The sequence below is a fragment of the Platalea leucorodia genome (genome assembly GCF_965183815.1).
Source record: "Platalea leucorodia genome assembly, chromosome: 14".
Lineage (NCBI taxonomy): Eukaryota > Metazoa > Chordata > Aves > Pelecaniformes > Threskiornithidae > Platalea > Platalea leucorodia.
This window is the reverse complement of record NC_138836.1, coordinates 248567-271376: the sequence shown is the minus strand read 5'-3', so window position 1 is coordinate 271376 and position 22810 is coordinate 248567.

Here is a 22810-nt window from a genome sequence, read left to right as displayed (position 1 = left end):
TCTCCAACCAACCGTGAAGTGCAGCCATGGACCCATGAGGTCCAGTGCTATTCTCCAACCGTAAACACTGCATTTCCCTGCCCCTTCTCTCTCTTCCAGCCACACACCCTGGGGGTCTATAGCTTTATGAGCATTTTAGCATATGGCTTATATGGTCAGGCAGAACTGTCTTGGTGGAATAATGCAATACATTTTCAGAAAAGGTTTATCTGGTAGCCTAACTATCCAAGGGAGAGGACTTAAGTTTCAAACAGTTTGAAGAAAATACTACTGAAGAAAGTAAGGAAGCAACAAAATAAAAACCAAAGAACTTCAGAAGATCCTATAGATTTTATTCCCCTCTCTAAGTTCTTTCCTGGAAAAGGAGGAGAATTTACATAAGAGCTAATCTTTTTCTTACTTTCAGTACCAGTTTCACTTTGTTGATCTGCTGAATACTACTCTCCACAAGCTTTTGCAATTAAAAAAAAAGAAACAAAATCACAGGAGAAGATAAAACAGCTATTTCTAGAGCAAACCTTTGAGTGCTGTTTGTTTCCACGCTTCCAACAAGCTAGTTAAGAAAGCAATCAGCAGGACACTGTGCTTGAGCTGAGAAATCTCTGAAAAAATCCTGACAGTACATGGCTTCCCAGCAGCTGCTCTTAAAAAAAAAAAAATTTCCACAGTCACCATTAGAAAACACTACTAGCATTTTATTTTCTGCTTGCAGCACATTAAGGCAAGTAGAATGAACTGTTTCACTGGTTTAATTTCTTTTGTTTTAAAATCAATATCCTTACTGATGGATGCTTTCTGGTTCGGTTCCTTGTTTCATTTTGTTCTGAACCCAGAGCCACCAGGGTCCCCATGGGTCCCTTTTGGGAGTGGAGCAGTAGCAACAGAGAAAACAATGCACAATCAGCTCCAGCTTGAGTGACAGCTTCTCACCGAAAAGGAAGAGAGTTACAAAAATTTCTACTGCAACCCTCTGGGCAAATTATCCTTTACTTGCCAATATGACAGGATGGCAATTTTGGAAAAAGACATATTAGCAAAACATGCTAAGGAGCTAGAACAACAAAAAAAAGAAAGGTTAATTGAATATGGGAAAAATTATTTGGGAATTACATGAACATGAAAACACTCCGATAGATTTATTGTATTAATTCTGTGGTCACTCACACTTGTATAAAAGACGCGCACCACTTAATGAAGCTGTTGGGTCTTTGCATTCACACAAGCAATGTGAAAGCAGTGCAGAACTGCATGAAAGCTGGCTAGTCAAGCAGTAAAAAGCAGTGTTATTTATTTAGCAAGATCATGCACGCAAGTAACACACATTCTTCCTTATGGGGAAAACATGAAACACGCTAATCATTTCCCTTCTGCTGTAGGCTTTTTTAATGCCTGTGTCTAAATGCCTATGTAAAAAGAGGAAACAGCAACAACCTGTAAGAGAAAAGACAGACTGTAAGACAGGAATCCTTAAAGAAGGCAGCAATGTGAGTACCTCAAAAGTTGTTTGCGTCTGAGGAAGCCTTTGTGCCACTTCCCTTCCCTTCTCCACGCACCCGAGCAGCCTTTCCAGCTCCCCGTTCCTTCAGCTCCTCTTCCAGAGCCCTGTACAGGAGATGCAGAAACCACTTGGGTCCCAGAGAAAAAGGAACACCACCGGGCTTCTCCCTTCTTTAAAAAGCAACTGGCTTTTCACTTTCACTTCTTATGGAGTGCAGGGCAGCAACATCACTGAGAAATGCAAATAAGGTAAAGTCCATGCTGCTGCATGGGACTTTGCAGCTGGAAAGCATGGAAAAAAATCACAGCCCCCAGAAAACTTCCCAGGAACCTGCTTACGTGTACCTGGGTAGTAAATCTGTCTCTCTATGTACTGCAACAGTGATGTGAATGGACTAGATTTGAGATCTGCTCCTGGGTCTGCTACTAACTTGCCATGCAAGGGTTCCCTGCAGAGATGAGCCTGCAGCACTGAGCTGAGCTCAGCTTATTCCCTGGCAGGGATCAGTGTTGAAAGAGTTAATTTTCCAGGCAGAACGTAAGGTCTTGCAGTGGCACGAGAAATCACATTGGGCATGACTGCCTACTCAGAAATCTTTCTCAGATCAATATTTCATTCCCACACCCATGAGTGTGTTGAAGTAGTCAGAAAACACCACTAAGAAAAAGAACAAAGACTTTTCTGCTCCTTCTGAGCAGCTCATACCGTGTTCAGCAGAGAAAAAAGGCCATAGGTTAAGCCAGCATCTCTCTAGAAACAATAACTGATAATGAACTGTGTGGGAATTGTTCCAAAAATCAATACTGTTACAATAAGCCAGTCCCAGCCCAGCTGCATAGCCTCCATTGGAAATCTTTCTTCTTTCATTTCCTCAAGGATAAGACCCTCCACGTTCCTTCTAAAACATGTTGCTCCCTGAGAAAAGCATGCAACACCAGTTGTGCAACATGGTTTCCACGTTAAAGATTGCCTTGTCTAGCAGCCTGGGTCTCTGGCTCCTGGGTAGCAATGCTATTCATCCATAAGCAGCTCAAAATAAGCTGCTGTGACAGTCTTTAGGAGGAATGCCATCCACCCTGCCCTGCATGGGAGAGCCAGATGGGGCTACTAGAAATGAAAATGGGGGGCAGAGATCTGCAGGGCTATAAAAGTGTTGAACTGATGAAATTATATACCACAGGACACAAAGCCGGTACCGAAGAAGAGCTTTCAGTGCACACAAAATATCCACCTGCTGCCATATAGCTTGTCCTGGAAGCTGGGATTTTGCCTGTGGCAAATCAGGTTTTGTCTCAAAAACCCAGGGAAAGTCAAAGAAGTTGTGTGACATTCAGGGTACATGGCAGAATTGACAATGCAGGAGGAAAACCCCATAGAGCTGGTTTGGGAATTGATAGCCAAAACCTACTGCTGGGTCATTGTAGGTGGCTGAGACGAAAGAGCAGCACAGTACTGAAGGGTAAACAGCACCTCTCAGTAGACAAAAAAAAAGTGGGGAGCCTCATCTCAAAAACAGGGAACAGTCAGGAGGCAGACCAAAATCCCCCTCTGCAACCTGCTACTACGAAGTAGCTGCAGGGAGAGTCATTCTTGTCTCTCTGTTCCCAACACTCATATAAACACACCTGGACAAAAAGAGGAAATGTTTTTAAGTCTGTTTTCATAATGAACAATTGAATCATCATTTCTTTGTTCTTTCTAAGTCTGGAATACAGAAAAGGGCTTTCATTTCTGCACTTGCTCAGAAATGCTTCCTGTCAAAATAATTTCTGAAACAGCAAAACCCGCAGTCGGAAAGCAGCTGGAGCAAGGCTCACTGCAAGGCAATAGCTGGGGGGGCTATAGCAGGGGCTGCTCTGCTTTACATCCTAGTGCTCCTGCCATGGCCAGGAGAGACAGCGTAATCCCCTCTGCCCCTCCAAAACAGGGCTAAGCATCTTCTCTGCTCAATCCATGGTCAGAACACATCTATACGGGAAAGGCTCCAGAATTTACCATGCGTGGGATTACACGTGCACGTATTATGGAATATGGTTAGAGCTCTCTTAAGACCACTGGCAGCAGACATCTCTAACACTCACTGGCTGCTACTGGCAGGATCGAGTGGCTCAGCTCACCCCAAGCTGACCCATGACATGTTGCACCTTTCCCTGCCACCTGAAACAATCCAGAATTCCTCATTGAAAAATAAATTGCCGTTATAGAAGAAAAACAGTTCTGACAGGGCAGCCTTCAAGTTAATCAGTTAATAAAGAAACTGAAAGAAGCCCTGTGCACGATGCTTTCCCCTGTACTCTGACATGCAGATAAAGAGAGAAAACACCTCTTAACACCTTGCTGACTCAACACCTCTACTTGGGGGCAGGGAGAGCTATGACAGTGACATAAGTTTGAGCTGCTGCTATTGCAGCACACAGCCTCAGTCCCACATACCACAGCACACAGCACCTCCATTAGGAGAAAACAGCCCTTTTGGCCCACCATGAATCCATACCTACCCTCTTTCTCTGGTATATCATCTGTTGATTCTGTTTCCAGGTTGCAAGTGGTCTCAAAGAACAGCCAGAAAGAAGGGAAAGAGAAATGCACTGCAGCTCCCTACTTCTGAGCTGAATCCCCTTATGTTTCAAGAAAAGTTTGCAGCCATGTGCACTATTGCACTCCACTGCCTGTCTCAGATATGACCTTATGGAAACCGGAAGATGAGTGCATGTGCCAGTGCTGGGTGGAGAGCACTTTGGAGCTTTGTCAATCCTTTGGCTGCCCCGAGCAAGAGTAGTCCCTTAGCATCCCTCAGCTGCAAGGCACTCAAGATGAACCCTTTAACTCACTAGACAAGAAGGAAATTTTCTTTTTGTTTTGGATTAGGTTTTTTTGAGTTGGGGGGCTGGGAGGGGGTTGCTTGGTTTTTTTTGTTTTTGGTTTTTTTTTGGGTTTGTTTGTTTGTTTTAGGGGTTTTGTGTGTGTGTGTGTGTGTGTGTGTGTGTGTGTGTGTGTTTTGTTTGTTTGTTTGTTTTTTACAGAAACAGTAATAGTTATTTCCAAACTCCACATCTTTGCCAAATGGACCACTGAGAAAGACAGTTGGCCAACACTGTTTTAACATGTTTTAATGTGTGATGCAAATAGCACAAGGGAACAAGTTGTAGCCAAGGAACACAGCAGCAAAGATCCATGTTCGGGTTTTTTGCCCCTCTGGAGGATTGAACAGTTTGAGGAACTGCTAACAGGACTAAACTCTTCACTCAAATTCAGCCCATCTAAATAGTAGCTGTGTTCAAATTCCAGTGCAAGCTGTCAGTGCAAAAGATATCAACATTCTGAGAATCTGACTCAAAATCTTAATTTTTCTTTTGCCTTGATTCATTTTTCATAGAAAAAGAAGTCAGTTTCCAAGTACAAAAATTTGGTAATACCCAGTCACACAAGAAGTGCCTCAGATTAGCCTCTTCCTAAGGGCCACAGTATTGACTTCCCCTGGCCCTCTTTTCATGTGGGTTTTCATTTTCAGTGTTCCCTGTGAGTGATACCCAATTCCTCAAATGCCTGCTTTCTATGAGCATGGAACAGAAATCTGGGGGATAAAATTTCCAGGAACAGGCAAAGAATTTCAGTTTCCAAGAACTGTTTTGAGAAGTTTATTTTACTTTATACAGAGCAAGCTTGCACTACATCCTTTGACTATAAACCTGATAAACAGGAAAAAATATTAGTAATTTATGTCTTCAGTGAGGAATTTCCCTTCTCTTAGTCACCCAGAAATATGCTTTAGAAATTTATTTTTCTTTGTGGGCTGAAGAACCTTTTGTCTTGTGTTATGTGAAAAGAGACCTTCTGGAAATAAGATCACAAACAATATGCTGTGTATCTGCTAAATGATTTGTAAAACCTCCTGAGTACCTGTAAGAGCTGACCATCAGCCTACTCCTGCATATGCACCAATTTCTGTTTAAGGCAAAATTTTCAAGTTCCTCACACAATTTGTCCTCAAAGCCAACCAACTTACAGACAACTTACTTAATGGATGAAGGACAGGCACTTGTATTCTGTTTTGCTGATGTCACCACCATCAGGGTCCTTATTAGACTGTATTTATACTGCAGTAATCCTAGAAACTCTACTAAATCAGGCTTCATTTTGACTTCCAAAAGAGAGACTCTCCAACATGAACTTTCTCCTGTGGCCAAGGAATCTTCTACTTTGATCCACCCTGACACCATGAAACCCCTTTCCTTTAATCTAGAAATACGAGCCCAGAATATTAACATTAACTTTAGCCAGAACTTTAGCCAGGAACTAAACATGAGGAACGAGCCGAAAGACAGGGGATGAAAATCAAATACTATGAACACAGAAGAACCTAGAAGTTTTGTTAGGCATATACAAGACTACAAGTAGTGTTTTGGGCTTCTATTAATTTTTGCTTCCAAGAACCATTACCTGTTTTTTTTTTTATATATCTTATTTCACATTCTGGGAAATTGAGAGAGTAATAAGGCGGCCCAGAGATCTATCCCAAGTCTCAGCAGTAACAGTCATTATCCCATTGTATCACTGGTCTCAGTATGTTTTGCCACTGGTTTTGGTTTCCAAATCTCACTTACCTACAAAACCTCCCCTTTAGTGTTTGCGAGGGACTGGTACATCAAGAAAATAGCACATGAAGTAATTTATGGCTGAAACATGAAAATGGAGAACCATAGTTGTTTATGACAATCAATACAGCAATAAAGATTACTTTTATGATGCTAAGTAATTCACCAGTCGGGTATCGTACACAGCTGTGAACATAAGGAATGATAAAGCTTTTTCTGGAAAAGCTGCCTTACAAAATTGAGTATACACAGTAAGCTTTGTTCAGAAGAATGGTGAAAGATACTATGAAAACCAGCAGTCTCATATCTCTTGGCACTGGTGAGTCACTGTAACAGAAACCCACAAAACTATCCAAAGTGTAGATAGAGGAAAGAGGTTTTGTAGGTTAGTCTAAGAACCACATTGTGAACTTCAGAGAGCTATTAATTTTAATTAATATACTGCATCTTTAAAACCTTTATTAAAAGGCTATAATTCATCCCTGATGCAAATCCACTGCTTCGAAAAGAAACATAGTGCTTTATTCTTCACTAAGTGGACAACTGAGCAAAGATTGACCAGATGCAGTTCTCTGAGGTTTCCATATCACTGTATGAGCAATTTCCACCCTCCCAATTCTGTATCTCACAGACGCTGCACTGTTCAGCGCTCACACAATGTCCATACTTGGAGACCCTCTTGTGCTAAGCCCCCTGCAGATACCCCATGAGGCAGCCCCTACCTCAAGGCTACTGTCCTTGAAGCAGAAGATAGACCAATGGCAAGAACAAGGACAGATTATCTTCTTAATGCCACACATAGATGGATTGTAGCCATAATTTTGATCCTTGACTTCTCTGACTTCAAGGCCATGGTCAGTAAGAGAGATGCATGCTGCAACCATAGGGGTGCACCTCCTCTACTAGAGGAGCTACTCTTCGCTGCTGCATGGGGTAGCACAGCACAGGGATCCCCTCATGCCAGTTATGGCTCTGGATGCCATATAAATCCTCAGCCTCATCAGTTCCCAGGCTAGCCAGGGCTGGTGGGCCACACAGGGAAGCTGCATACCAGCTGAGCAGGACCCTGCTGCCAGGACACAAGCATTTCACCAGCTTTATGACTCTTGATGCAAGATACTGTGAACAAGCATGGAAATGGTGTGATATCTCCCTCCCCAGAAGACCGCAGAGTGCTGGATGAGCCAGAGGGCCTCTGTCTTGATACTATCAAACTTCCTTCAACGAAATTACCTAACATCAAAAAGCTGCTGGAAGGCACAAATTACGGTCATCTTGAACATCACAAGGCAGCAAGGACCAAGCCAGGATTTGCTTGCCCAGTGTGTGCCATGTCATGGCATGCTGAGCATCCACTGCCGCCAGGAGTTTTCACCATGCCGAGCACACATCCAGCCACGCAGAGGTGCTGCCAAATCACCCTCGTCCATCTGCGTGAGATTCCCTCCACCAACAGCCTTAGAGAAACTGCAGGGACTAGAGGCAGCCTGGAAAATGTTCACGTTCCTCACACATTTTTTACAGATCTGAATCATACTCTTACTAGCATTTGAATTCACTGTAGAATGATGCAATCGCCTTTTTGGCCTTCCCTAGTATCAGGCAGCTTCTGTTATGATTTTTTTGTTTGTTTGTTCATTTTAAGAACAGTGAGGAAGAGTTATTTTTAAGTCTGCATAGAAGCTGCTCTCCTTACATGCCAAGCTCACGTGCTGCTTGTGCTTCTGCTTTGTTTCACTGTTGACCTGTTTAGAGCTGCAGATGTTGGCTGAACCAGGTTGAAACAGCTATCTTGCCATATCTGGGGAGACAGCGATTCTGAATAAAGCAGCTCTCTTCCATAGCTGAGTCTTGTTTGTACTGGCCAATATGAGCATTTGAAAAATTCCTGAATGGGGTACAAACAAGCTCTTCTCTTGCAAGAAATAAGTGTTACCACCTCCAGTGTTCGTGGCAATGCCCAAAAGCCTCTGCACACCTGCAGCCTAACTTCCTCTAAAAGGCAGATCGTTTCCAAGAACAGCACTAAGCCCTCCAAGGCTGCCAAAGAGGAACCGTATCTGCAGTTGTGAACCTTTGACCTAGAAGTGTTTTGTTGGCTTTTCAGGAGAAACACCAACCTTTTCTGAGCATTCGTGCACCCTGAGGGTCCAAGGGGTCTGGTTTTGATTGGGAACACAGCTATAGCACAATTAATACCCAGCAGCATCTCAGGGATCAGAATAACAGGGAGCAGAGATACAAAACCATTTCCAGCTTTGCAGACACACTCACAGCCAACACCACTATAGGCAAAGCAGTTTGGCCACAGCAAATTAATAAGTTAAAACAGGATCCAATGCCTTCTGCAAAAGGAAACTGAAAGAACTTAACAGAATTATTAGTGATTAATACCAAACCTCGCTATTATAATTTTCCCTTTAATAATAGAGACCAAGGACTATAAAAGAGAAACTGCAATTAAAATCCAGGGTTTGGTCCATGGCTACTTTGATTTCTCCCTGAAAAAACACCGTGGTGACCCTAGCTATTCTTTTTTCTTCACTGCTAAACAGGACATAAGGAAATCTCTTTTCTCCTGAAAAATCATATGTCTAAGACCATGAGCCAAGGCACAAAAGTTACTTTTCTTTCAGTACAGATTTTTAGATACACCAGAAAGCACAGCTTTTAACATACTAAGAAGAGAAAATAGATGGAAGGAACATCAGTGTTCTTGAAGGAGGAGCCAACATGCTTCTCCAATCTTATTTGCCTGGTTATCAGATTAAGGATAATATTTCGTGATTACTAAAGTTCAGGCTTGCCCTTTTGGACCACAGATCTGTAATGATCATGAAATCAGAACTGAAAAGATGAAAAAAGGCAATACTTTAAAAAAGATTTTTTAATATTAAGCCTTACTGATAAAGCTCCAGCAACAAGCCCTTCCCATGGGGCAAAGCTCCCCACAGCAGTTACAAGCACCGTTACTTTCAGAAAAGAGATTTCAAAGTTTTTGAAGGCAGTGCTGAGCAGTGTGGGCACACCATAGTCCCCACTCTGCAAAGAGAGAAACAGCATGAAGAGGAAGGCTGTCTAAGTTAATAAGGTACCATCCCCTGATCCTCCATGGTCCATGCATCAGTTTGCTTTTGGATTCTGATACAAACCAGCTCATTCCCTCAGAGACAAAAAGCTGTTAACAGCTGGGGTCCCTCCTTGTGTCTCCCTTCCTTTAACTATAGGGTGAACTCCGAGTTTTATGTTCCTGCCACATGGCCAATATGAGCTTCTTGTTAGCAATCATATCAACGTCTTCACAGTTTCTGTGTGCCACATCAGACCGCTTTCCTTGTTGACCGTTTTGAGTCCTGGCACGAACACAAGAGAACATTTCAGCTTTCCCCCCAGGCATCTGCCCCTGCTCTAACACACCTGTGTTTGTTGAGCCTCACACGGAACCAGGAAAGGTGCCTGGGTCCACCAATGTATTCTTAAAAGAGCGAGCTTAAACATCTATAGTCACATCCTATCTCCTAGCCTTTCCTTAATGACTTCAGACATGTAGGAAATGAGCAGAAGTTAGTGCATCTTTCACCCTCCTACATTTTTTTCAAAGGAACTGCTCTTTTTGCTTTCATGGAGATCCTCTAACTGCCAGAAAGCAAATGAAAGCAAAGCCACTACACTGCTCCATTTTTTACTGGCTTAGAAGGCTCCACTTCCCATATCTCAAAAACTCACCATGTACCTTTCTGCTGAGACCAGCTCAGCAATTCAGCTGCTACTACTTGGATCCCTCCCCGGGAAGAGCAAGTTTTGAGGGCTAGTACATGTGCCAAAGCATCCTCCACACTCCAACTCTCCAGTGGCTGACCCCACTCCTTTCCCTCTTTTCTATAAGCCTAGATAGCTCCACAGAGCCATAAGCTCTTTTCTGTGACTTGGCCATTCCTTCTGGCACACGCAGTGACCTTTTCTGGTCCCTCACCATTGCCATGCAGTGCACAGCCACACTATGCAGTGCGACCTGCAGCTGGTCACAAGCAGCAGTCCCAGCTCCACACTGCTACAAGCTTTGGCTACACTTCAGAAGAACAACGAATGTCTCCTCCCAGTCCACAGTCCACCCTTTCATTCAAACCGCTGTTAGTTCGTACTTTGTTCCTATTTTCATCACATGACTCACAGACTGAAAGGCCCAGACAAGTTGATTACATTTGCAAATTATGCTCTAAGAAGAACGCAGTGTTCCTGGAAGGATTTATGTGCTTGGCCTTCCCTGAGCACCACACACTGAGCCCTCATAGCTGAAGAGGTGGACGGTAAGCCTAGGGAGACACAATTTCAGGGTTTTATTTAGCAGACATCATACATAAATGATCAGCCTTCAGTTTAATCCCAGTGCCGCAAAACAACTACTGCCCCTTAGGTGAATTTGTGGATGATGTGGTTTGCTCGTACAGTCACAGTTCAGGACTGCAGCTTCTGTACGAGAAAAATACTCCAATGCTGGGTCATTTGTCTACCATTACACTCTCATGTTCCAGGCTCAGGGCATTAAATTAGAGCCGTTCCCTTTAGAAAAACCCAACCAATTCCCTGTCTTTTTCTGGCGGGCATGCTGACCCTGCTTGAGACCCCATGTAATAAGCACGTGCACAAAGTTGAATTAATGTCTCTCTTCAATACATTTTTACATCTACTTCCCTCCATGCCCACCTACTCATAGCTTTAGTCCAGGCTGCCTTCTTCTTTCCAAAATTTCTAGATGCTTTGGCTCAAGCTTTTTTTTTTTTTTTTTTCTTCCCCCCTTCAGGTCAAAAGATTGCTTCAATGAGACACCAAAAATAGGTGAAGCATGACCCAAGGAGGCAGGCAGAGGAAACCGCACCTTCTGCAAGTGGATGCTGAAAAATTACAAACATTTTTGGGCAGCCAGCAGCATCCCATTTACACATAAAGCATACAGCCTCCCCCAGCTCCCTCCAGCTAGGGATTCCCACTGTGGGAGATGCAGTACCCAGGGTTTCTGACTGATAGACAAACATCTAACCCTTGGCTAAGGTTTCCTTTAAGGTAACATCTTGATTTGTGATCCTCGTATATGTACCTTACTGGTGATGCAAATTTTCAGTTTTAATGGCTTATTCCCACCCCCACCCCACCCCAAGACAGCTGTGGTTTAATATCTTAAAAACCCCAGTGGCATATTGAGATATACAGTGAGCTGTAAAACACCTCCTCAGCTGAAATATTTCTTTTCTATTAAATGTTCTGACTGCCAGCAATCTAACTTCATTATTAACAACAAAATGATACAGCTTGTCTTGCACTGGCTAATCATCTTAAGATTTTTAAAACTATATCCTCCTAGCAGCCTGTAAATAGAGACACACAACATCCTTCAAAATAATTTTAAAGAAATTTGGTATTTCCCTGACCATCTTGTCCTAAAACATAGGTATATTTAGAGGGGGCTTAATGCCCTTTAAGATAAGCACCACCTGCTTGCAGATTTGCCCCATAGCCAGCAAGTCTGCCAGGATTTATGTGCTGGAGTCCAAAGAAGCTATCCTGTTTCTTCGCAGTACATTCAGATGGACTCGCAGATAGACCAACAGCCTGCCCGCCCCAGCCAGCGACCACAGGTACATCGGCCAAAGATGTGCACGTCAGCCCCAGCACTTTGCCCTAGAAACAGAAATCACGAAAACTCACTGTCAAAGGTGAGAGGTGAAACCAACGACACACCTTTCTCGTGGCTGTGCCGCCAGGCAGCAGGATCACATCAGACTGCCGATAACAGAGAATCCCGCACCACAGTGGGGTTACAGCTCAACCCATGGCAGCTCTGACTTGCTGGGACAAGGAGCACTCCAGAAAAACCGGCTGAATTTTCTCTCCTTCTCCACCCCGCCCAGGTCATTTTTCTTCTCAATGTTTGCTTTCTGTTGCAACGCAAGCACTTAGCTACCGCTCAAGTTTATTTTCAAGTTAATGGACGCAGCAGAGATTTACAGGCTGGGTTGTTGCCACAGCATCTGGGTGCAAGGAAAGTGAGCTCTCCCCTTGTGCCCAAGACCACCATTGCGTATCATCAGAGAAGCTGCGAGCATCTTGGCCATCCAGACTCGCGCTCTCACGAGCCTGGAGGCTGCACCCCTGCCCGCTCAATTCAAGGAAGTTATTTCCACACCCAGTCTTACTCCTGCTCAGGAGCATGCAACTTCCATGAGCCTGCTCTTGCTTCACCTGCCAAGAGGAATATTTAATATCTGCTTTTTTTCTTGTAGCCTATGATGGCTCGACAGCCTTATTTGAGCACTTCTTTGAAAAGTCACCACTAAAGAATATTTGTCACCAGTCCCATCCTCTTTCATCCATTTATTGTATTCTGAGCTGTATAGACAAGGTTTAATTAAGTACATGTGTTGTTCTCTTTGCTTTACAACTGGCCCACAACTGGATGTGATATGTGCAGCCAAAATAAAGTTGAATCCTAGCTAACTAATGCAAGCAGGGATCTAAATACAAGTGTATCGCTGCCACGAGCTGCACTAGCTCGTAGGAACTGCTAACGTGGTGATGGCATACAAAAGCAGCTAAGAGAGCATTTTTTGTTCTCTGGGAAAGCAGACTCATGCATTTTGGACCATAACTGAAAGCACTTCCAGCACAAGTCACAAGCACTCTGTGGGAGAAAGGGACTGTCATTAAGGAATGAGCAAATTATTTCAGTTCCCCAAAACAGAGGCTTATACAGTGTGAGACAGGATGAGCACCACAGGAGAAAGCAGCTCCTAATGACTGATACCCCAGCTTCAGATTTTTTTTTTTTTTTTTTTTTTTTAAACCACATCAGCTGGTATCCACAGGAGACTGGATCTCACCAATAGGTAAGACCTGTAAGGTCTGAGAAAATAGTGGTGTAATACTTTCAACCCCAGCACAAAAGGATTCATTCACCTTCTGCCAGCTAAAAATCTCTGCTTGTCTGCACATCAGCCTGCCCTGCCAAAGGCCAAGCAAATACATCATTGCCTGGAGCAGCAGGATGGGATTTTCCTTTCACAAGAGGAAATGCTCAAGTAGAACAAAATCAGCTTTATGCTACTGTCAAGCTTTCCCCATCTGTTTTCCAGCAGATAGAGCACATCTGGGAGGATGAACTGCAGCAGCAGCTCTGCTCCACTCCAGGCTTGGCAACACCAGCTCTGGCAGCATGTTTTGGTTTTGTTCTCTTCAGCCAGAAGAGAGGATGAAAATAACCAACTATAAATTCCCTTGGGAACATTTATTGGACAGCAGGAGGTTGGTGGCCTAGAAAATTTGTAGGCTCAAAATATGAACTTACTTCCATAAGCAAAGAAACACTACATGACAAGCCTGCAAGTTTAAAAGCCAAGACCACCAAACAGCACATCCCAGTTCCTAGGTGGTCACACAATATGATCTGGAGCAACCTACCCTTCCTGTATTCCGGTTTACCCTCCCTGTATTCCGGTTTACCCTCTGGAAAAGCACAAACACCCCTGGGCTTCAGAGGGGAGCCCAAGAAAGTTGCCCCCAAGATAGTTACTGAGCGCCACAACTTGCTTCTAGGTCTGTATGCCTGACGTACTTCATAGCCTACTCAGCCACCTTCTTTCTAGAAGACAAGCAACTTGTTCCCATTTACGCCTGCATCTATAGAATGCAGATTCCACAGCTTTGGACATTTCTGTCTCAAAACTAAAATGATGGAATTGCAAAACAAGCCTACTTACACAGGCACAAACAATTGTGTTACTGCTCTAAAGTGAAGAGCACAACTGAATATTTAAAAGGCAATGACCTAGCAAACACATTCCTTGGCATCTCGGAGCAGCTCATATACCTTCTGAGGAGTTTAAATCTAAATATTGCCCAGAGAATAACAAAATCCAAAAGGCAACAAACATTGCAGGCAAAACCTTTCCCAGATACATCTGGTACAAACTACACTGGGGAGCAAATCACTCCCTAAGGGCAGGGATCACTCCTTAAAGAGCAAAACCTGGGAAACCATCCCAAGACGGTAGACAGAGTTTTATGCCTGTTGTCCCTGAGTTTCAGTCCTAGTCCCAGCACTACCAACCTCTCAGGCCAGCTTGAGCAACAGCTCACATGCCAAAGCTACATCCCCAGGAGCTCAGTATGAAACTAAGAAGTTAAATGATTTCTTACAACACAATTTAACACAAGAACTGAGAGTTTTTAGACACCTACTTTCTTGTAGGTGTCCTAGTGTGCGCTAGCAAAAAGCCAAGCGTGCTGCTCAGCAGCACCAACCAAACCTGCCAGTGGGAATTAAAGTCTTCAAAATTAAGCAGAGGCAGTAGAAGGCAATCACTGGCATCACAGCGAGCAAAGGAGAAGTTTGCAAGTTCTCATAAGGCTGGAAACAGACTGTTCATGTGCTACCATCTATTCTTCTAGGCAAAAGCAGAAAAGAGTACACACAGACAGGTCAGTGTAGAGGGAAAGGAAATTAAACTAATAACAGTGAAAGGTGCATGGCAAAACACTGGAGGCAGCTAAGACAAAAGACCCTCCCTTGAGCAAGCCATGACTTCTGGATCCACCAACTCTGACCAGGGATTAAGACTTGCCCATTGCAGTACAGCCATTTGGGGGGCTGGGGGTGGGAAATGGATTTTAAGAGGGGCTGTTGCCTCCTGATGATCTTGTTCTGCCCCAAGATATCTCTCCAGAGGTCCCTGGACAGAATACCTCTTCCTCAATCACTGCTAGCAAAAACCATGTGAGGACACGCTAACATCCTCTGTAACTCTTCCTTGTATGACTCATACTTCGCATCTGACAGTACTGGTCTTAATTTGACCATTTATAAGAATAGGGTTTATTTGTGACCTGGATCTCACTCTCAGAGGAAATTACTTCAGCCCTGTCATGGAAGACGGGGGATTTTGTGCTACTTCCCTAATATCCCATCTCACATTGGAGTCCAGTGACCCAAAGAACTCTCACGCTTCCCTGAGATATCATCACTGCTCCCAGCAAGAAATGAAGAACCAGTTAATGTTTCCCTTTTCATATCTATGTTCCAGAGAATAAATATACATAGGGTTTAATGATATAGACATCTGGCCTTTTGACACCATTGGGCCTATTTTCTGCTTCCCAACGATACAGATTGCATTGGTACTAGGAAACCGGAGATCTTTTTAACCCTTTTTCCTTCTCTTTAAAAGGAATGTTTAATCACAAGCCTGTGACTTTATTATATTTACTGCACACTGAGGAGATAGAAGCTGTCAATCCCACTGCAGCCCAAGCCCCTTGATGGCTGTTGCAGATGGGGCATCAGGCACGGAACACCCCTGACACTGCAAGGGACTTGCGCGTCCTCTCCAATACAGTTCCTCCACAGACACTGTCTGCAGCAAGGCTCGTTGGTCTACTACTTCAGGCAAGGCAGAAAAACTAAGAAGAAATTCCCTTTGCAGCATTGTGTTTCCCTTTCTGGTGTGCTTTGCGCTGTGCTCACTCCCAGCTCTCCCATCTGGACCGAGCTGGTGTTGGGGTCTCCCTTCCAGCTATGGAGCAACTTCAGTTCACAGTGCAAAAAGATCTTGCAATGGCTGTATAGATGCTAACAGTGTTTCTAAAGCATCAGAGCAGATCTCAGTGCCATCAGGCTGAGAGATGGGAATCTCAGCAAAAGATTGCCCATGTTTCAAAAGTGAGCTGTGCCAACAGAAGAACCTCTCTTACAGCTACATCCCAAGCAAAGAGCTGTCTCTAGAGCTGTTTTCCAGCTTAATTGCCTATCACATCTCCAGGTCTCATGATTTCCTCTACATTTTTTAACTCCTCAGAGAAGAATCACACTCCCTTTCTCCACCAAGGTTGTGTCACAAGGAAATCTTCCTATGGAGAGATGTAGTGGAGAGAAGCAGCCCAATATGGTTCATGAACCCCAAATTCCCTGACAAGAAATACCATTCCAAAAAATAATCATTCCAACACAGCTTCTGGCCAGTGTAGGCCGCACCAGGAAAGCAAGGGACACATTCTTCCATCTTCACAAATTAAGCATGACCCCAGATTTATTGGCTTCATCACTTTCCTCCTTTCTAGATAACCTTCAGCCTCAGGTAGTATCATCTTTTCTCATCTATAGAAAAAAACATGCCATTTGTCTGATGTGGAAGATAGTTCCCCAAACAGCTAGGTGTTGAGATATTATTTCTACAAAGTGTTAACAGACAGCCTGTGCTCAGCCACCATCCCCCTGCCAGCAAGCCCCACAAGTGCAGAACGGCCATGACTGACTTCAATGAAGGGGAGCATGGAGATCTTCCTCGAACAGCTCTTGTGAAACAGGACACTGCTCCAGCTGAGGTCCCACTGCCTGTAGTAACCACTCAATTTATCGCAGTCAGGTTCAGTTTGGGATCTCTTACAACACCCAGTTCTTGCAGAGCTGCCACCAGCAAGTCATTCCCCAACGCAAAACGGCACAGTTGCTTATTCAAACGCTGCTGACAGACACAGGACTGTACCCACAAACGCCAGGCAGACTGCGAGGTAACTACGCGGTCACCTCCGCCTCTTGGACCAGGTATACCGAAGAACATCCAAAGCGAGGTGGGTTGCCAGCTAACACATGCCATGGGGTCCAAACGTGCCACTGCCCAGACGGACCTCAGGGAGCTACCACAACGCCATCATCTACCCAACAAGGGGAATCCATTGCCTGTTTAATCATAAACTTGTCAGGAAAATTACTGGAAGTGTCATCTAAATGGAAGTTTGTAAGATTTAAGGATTCTGCTTCTCCCATCTTGTTTCAAGACAATGGGACAAGGATGCCTCACATCATCAGCTTTGTCATGCGACAGTAATATTTGTTTATGCTGCTTATACAGAAGATCAAGTTTTATATTTGAACAACATTGTTGCACAGATGACTGGAAAGCTACTCTAGTTTAATTTTTTTACTGCTAAAAAGATAACGACATTGTTTATAAGGGAGCAAGCAATGAGCCAAGCACATTTCCTGGTCAATAGCAGCTGGCTTATGCTAACTATCAAGAGAGTCTTGACTCAAAGAGACAGTAAAAATCCCTACAGAACATTTCCTTCTCAAAATACATCCTTCTGCCTTGATTAACTGCTCCCTGCAGGAGCCTGCCCTGCTCAGGGTGCCACCATCCAGAGCCCATCAGCACCAGGCAAAAAGGATCACAGAGTAGAAGAAGCAGGGCTGCACCCCAGAGGAGCCACTACCTGACTCTGAGGCAAAGATGCACAAGAGGTCTGAACTTTAGCTCTTTACAAGTCCCTGCCCTGGGTGGTGGGAAGCACAATGCAACATCCTAGTGGTTTAGTGGCTTATAATAGACCTCTTGTGTAAAATCAACAGCCAGGTAATGCAATATTTGTGGATTTTGTGGTTTGCAACATAAGGCTTCCTCATTTGAGCATAGCTTCTCTTTCTCAACACAAAGATGACTTTGACCTATTTATCCAAACAAATTCTAGTTGTTCTCAATTGACCTTTTCATACCAAAGTCTGATTCTTGCCAAGGGCACAGATTTTTTTCCCCGACTCCATTTGCCATAACTGAGGCTCTCTGAGGACTCACACCAGTTCCTCCAACATTGACTTTCACCTTTCTGAACCTTTCCCTCCATAGAGATGTTTTTCTTCCATGAGGCACAGTCAGATGCTGCCACAGTGTCCCTCAGGACACTTGCTTACTGACATACCACTTGTTTTCCTCATTGCTGTCATTCTTACTAATGTTTTTTAGCTGAAGTATTATCAGTTGCACATCACAGAAGAGATCCGAATTTCAGAGAGAAACATGACTTCAGGCAGCACAAGCCCAGCAACTTGTAGCTTCATTATTGTGACGGATGCTCTCGACCCCTTGACCAGACTGGCAGTGGTTTGGTGCAGGCTCTGCGGAAGAAGTAAAGGCCTGAGCCATAGCCAGGTGGTGAACTCCTCTAGTTTCAATCTGTTCTCTGAAAACCCACAAAGGAGCAGAGTGAAACAGCAAGAGCATCGATGCATATGAGCTCGGAACACCGATCATGCGATTAACACATGAATAGCAGGTGGCTTTTCCAAGACTAGTTTATCAAGGAACAAAGAAAGTTGTGGGTACAAGGAGTCTCCTGCATACCTTTTCCCTGGCATGTAATTTGATTAGGAGCCAATCACTTTATCCTATAAATATGACAGCCTGTGGCAGTGTGTTCCCCCTCCCACCTGACCTTTTCCCATAAGTAACTCCAATCAAGTGATAACCACCTGTGGTGCCCATGATGGGTGCATCTGGTCTTGATGGCTGCATTCAGGGGAGACAGATAACAACACAATAGCCAAGGGCTTATTTATGGTAATGCACCCACCTGACCACAGTGCTGGTCCATGCCCAACTCAAGCCAGATTTGGACACACTGGTATCTGTGGTTGGTATGCAAATATGACTATAAGTCAATCATCTTACCCCCATAAATAGTGAGCAGCCCAAGAGCCCTTTAAGCTCTCCTGCACAGCAGCAGGCTGCACACCAGGGTGTCCCCGTGAGTAGGGACACCTCTCAAGGTTACTCCTCGAGGCTGAGAGAATCCATATTACATCAGATACTCAGTAAGTGAATTGGGAACAAGTGCACTGAAACTCTGTAATCTTAGCTAAGTAATATAAAGGATAGATTGTGCATATATAATTCTTTAGACATAAACCATTGACCAAGTACGAGGCTAAGTCTGGATCTAGCCACACCTCGACTCCTCTCTGAGGAAAGAGTTTAAAAAGCAAGGGGGTCCTTTCTGAACCTTGTGACTCAACAGGAAGGTCTCCCTGACAGTCTTGTCTGACTCTGTCCCCTATGCAGTAAATAATCCAGTGTACCTTGCCATTGAATCTTGTTAAACCACTGTTGCATTTACTATCAAACTTTGTTATCAGTAAACATATTGCTGCTTCTCTCTTACAAGTGAAGTGCATCACTCCATGCACAACACACCCTAAGTGAGCCTTCTTTAAGCTCTCCCTGCTAGGCAGTGTGGCTGCATGGCAGTGATCTCCCCTTGAGCTGGGACACCTCTCAAGGTTGCTCCTCGAGGCAGAGAGACCTTTTACCAACGTCAAATCCAGTTGGCGGCCGGTCACAAGTGGTGTTCCCCAGGGCTCAGTGTTGGGGCCGGTCCTGTTCAATATCTTCATTGATGATCTGGATGAGGGGATTGAGTGCACCCTCAATAAGTTTGCAGGTGACACCAAGTTGGGTGGAAGTGTCGATCTGCTGGAGGGTAGGAAGGCCCTACAGAGGGACCTGGACAGGCTGGATCATTGGGATGGGACCAACTGTATGAGATTCAACAAGGCTAAGTGCCTGGTCCTGCACTTGGGTCACAAGAACCCCATGCAATGCTACAGGCTTGGGGAGGAGTGGCTGGAGAGCTGCCTGGCGGAAAAGGACCTCGGGGTGTTGGTTGACGGCCGCCTGAACATGAGCCAGCAGTGTGCTCAGGTAGCCAAGAAGGCCAATAGCTTCCTGGCTTGTATCAGGAATAGTGTGGCCAGCAGGACCAGGGAGGTGATAGCGCCCCTGTACTCGGCACTGGTGAAGGCCACACCTCGAGTACAGTGTTCAGTCTTGGGCCCCTCACTACAAGAAGGACATCGAGGTGCTGGAGCGTGTCCAAAGAAGGGCAACAAAGTTGGTGAAGGGTCTAGAGAACAAGTCTTATGAGGAGCGGCTGAGGGAGCTGAGGTTGGTTAGTCTGGAGAAGAGGAGGCTGAGGGGAGACCTTATTGCTCTCTACAACTACCTGAAAGGAGGTTGTAGCGAGGTGGGGGTCGGTCTCTTCTCCCTAGTAACAAGCGACAGGACGAGAGGAAACGGCCTCAAGCTGCGCCAGGAGAAGTTTAGGTTGGATGTTAGGAAAAACTTCTTCACCAAAAGGGCTGTCAGGCACTGGAACAGGCTGCCCAGGGAAGTGGTTGAGTCTCCATCCCTGGAGATATTTAAAAGACAGGTAGAAGTGGTTCTCGAGGACATGGTTTAGTGGTGGACTTGGCAGTGCTAGGTTAATGGTTGGCCTCGATGATCTTAAGGGTCTTTTCCAACCTTAATGATTCTATGATTCTTGATGCCAGCAGGATGGCATGCTGCAGAGGCTGGCATTGCTTTTCTCCACCACGAGAGCTGGTTTTAATTAGTTCATTCACCTCAAAGCAAACACACATACTTTCAGGATGAAGTGGGACCACTGACAGGGCTGGGGATGCTGGGAGAAAATATCCCACAGGATAAGTAAGAGCTCTCCTACTCCTGTTATTCCACAGCTTTACCAGTATATTGTCCATGTTATTCTCAGCAGGTAAAATCAACCTGTGCTGACAGCAGGCAAAAGACATCTGAATCATGTCCTGCTTCTGCACCATCCAGTGAAAGAGGATCAAATAACTTATAGCTAATCATTTACCTGACAGACTTTGCATTCAGAAATTCTCTCTTTCCAGATGCTGAGATAAATACTAATAAAAAAGAAATCTTCATCATTTTTTCTTCCACCAGTTATCTAATAAGGCTTGTTACTTGGCCATTACTTTTTTCTGTACAGGGAGCTTTCTAGCAAGTGTCACAGTGGTAGTCAAAAAGGACAGTCTGCTTGCATGCTAGACTGAGAATCACCAGCTCTCTGGTCTGATCCTAAGCCCATTTTGAAGGCAGCGGCACTCTTTGAATCAGGTCCTAAGTGATTTGGCAACTTTACAGAGGAATGTTTGGTTCCGAGTGACAAAGCAGGACCTGTTCAGAGGAACGAGCTCCTGGTTGCTTTAGCTTTCCTCAGTACTGTCTCTTCTGGTGGTCTGGGACATCTCTCCACATACCTACATGTTTTTTTGCTCACTCACTGCTCCCTGGTACAATATCTTTTTTTTTTTTTTTTTTTTTTTTTTTTGTGCATAATGCATGCTGTCATTTCCCATTTCTTTAAAAAGTTCAAACTCTAAAACAGAAAAAGTAGCACAGTCCAGACCACTTAGGTGTATTTCTAAGAAATCCAGTGTCTTTGTGTTTGAAAAAGATCCTGCCTTGAATTTAAAAATGTATAAATAACTTTGAAGCTGATCATTCAAGATCAGAAAGGAGACTTCTGCCTCTGGCCCGGGCAAAAGCCGGTTACCCCCATCCCTTCCACCCAACCAGCAAGGACAACTGTCTTCTAGCCACCCAGTAAGTGGTGGAATGGGTCTTCGCCAGAGCCCAGCACTGCTTGGCTACATGCAGCAGTAGGGGCCACTATGGGAAAATAATTAAAGCTGCATCACATGAGCAAATGAAAGCCGCAGCGCTCCCTCTGCTCACAAGGGTCATTTTTTGCTGCAACCTGAAAGCCCTGAAGGAACCAAAGCAAAGCCCCCAGGCTGGCTGAGAGCTTCCCAGGGGCTGAACACGGTGCGGATGCCAATCAGCTCCTGCTGTTCACAAAAAACATTGTTGTGCTGTATGCTTAAAACAATCAAGAGAAGAGCCCTTTGCTACAGCACAAAGTTCCAGCCCAGAAACTATTAGGACATTTGGGATTAGACAGATCTATGGAAGAAAGGTGCAGCAACAGAGGCTCTTAAACACTATGGCTTTGATGTGAACTCCAGCTCAGGGAGTCTCTAACTGCTGCCTGCTAAGAAGATACATCCCAGAGGTACGCTGGCTACCAAAGCACTTGCAGATAGATGGTTGCTCTTAGAGGTGAGATGTTGGGATCCAGACCAAGCCAGCAGAACTGGTCTGGTCTCACCAGGTGCCAAGTCATGATGTTCTTTGTCTCTGAGGCAAACAGAGGTATAAGTGGGCTTAGAGTTTTAACTTGGTTCCTTTTTCTGATCAGAAGAGCATGGGGGAAAAATGGATCAAATGGCGGAAGCAGCAGGTACTGAATCCAAATAGCCCCAAGGTTTTGAAGGATTAGGGGTGGGAGGAAATGGGGTTAGCCAAGAGGCATTGTATTTGGATTTTCCATACATAAAAACACATACAAATAATCATACTATTTAGTACACATAATTAAACACACTTGCAAAACATCCAAACTACACACAGAGTTCATTTAGTCCAACACAAAGTTGGTTCAAATCCAGAAATCACTGAAATTCACACCACAAAACTGCAGCAAAACACTGGCAACATAAACATTCAATCAGGAGCTACGCCAGGACCTCAAAACCCACATTTCCTTTAGATTCATTCCCAAAAAGGGTATGTGCTTTTATGTAAGACCATGCTCAGTTCTCCTGAGGGTTTCTTTGGACCATGCCTTCCACTCACACAACTGATTTCCTGCAGACGTTACCCAGATAAGATCTTTTTTTCCATGGAAGCTTCCCCAAAAAAGGAAAAAAATCCAGGAAATAATTTCATAACAAAACGTCATCCTTCTCTATGCTTAATACTCCCATACTCTACCCAGGAATAAATTCCACCTTTTCTCACCAATCTGTGACCTACTGTCCCTTGCAAAGGTAAATGAACTCATGAAGACCTGGGGGGATCTACAGTAGCACCAAGCACTGCCTTCAGGTAATCGTTAAATAATCCCTTTACAGTTGCCGAGAACAAATCTAGAGATGAGGACCACAAACTTGAGGACTTTCAGTTGCAGAGTTAAAGCCCTTGGGTTGGAAAGCACTCAGCCTCAGCCACCAGTTGGGCTTCCAGGC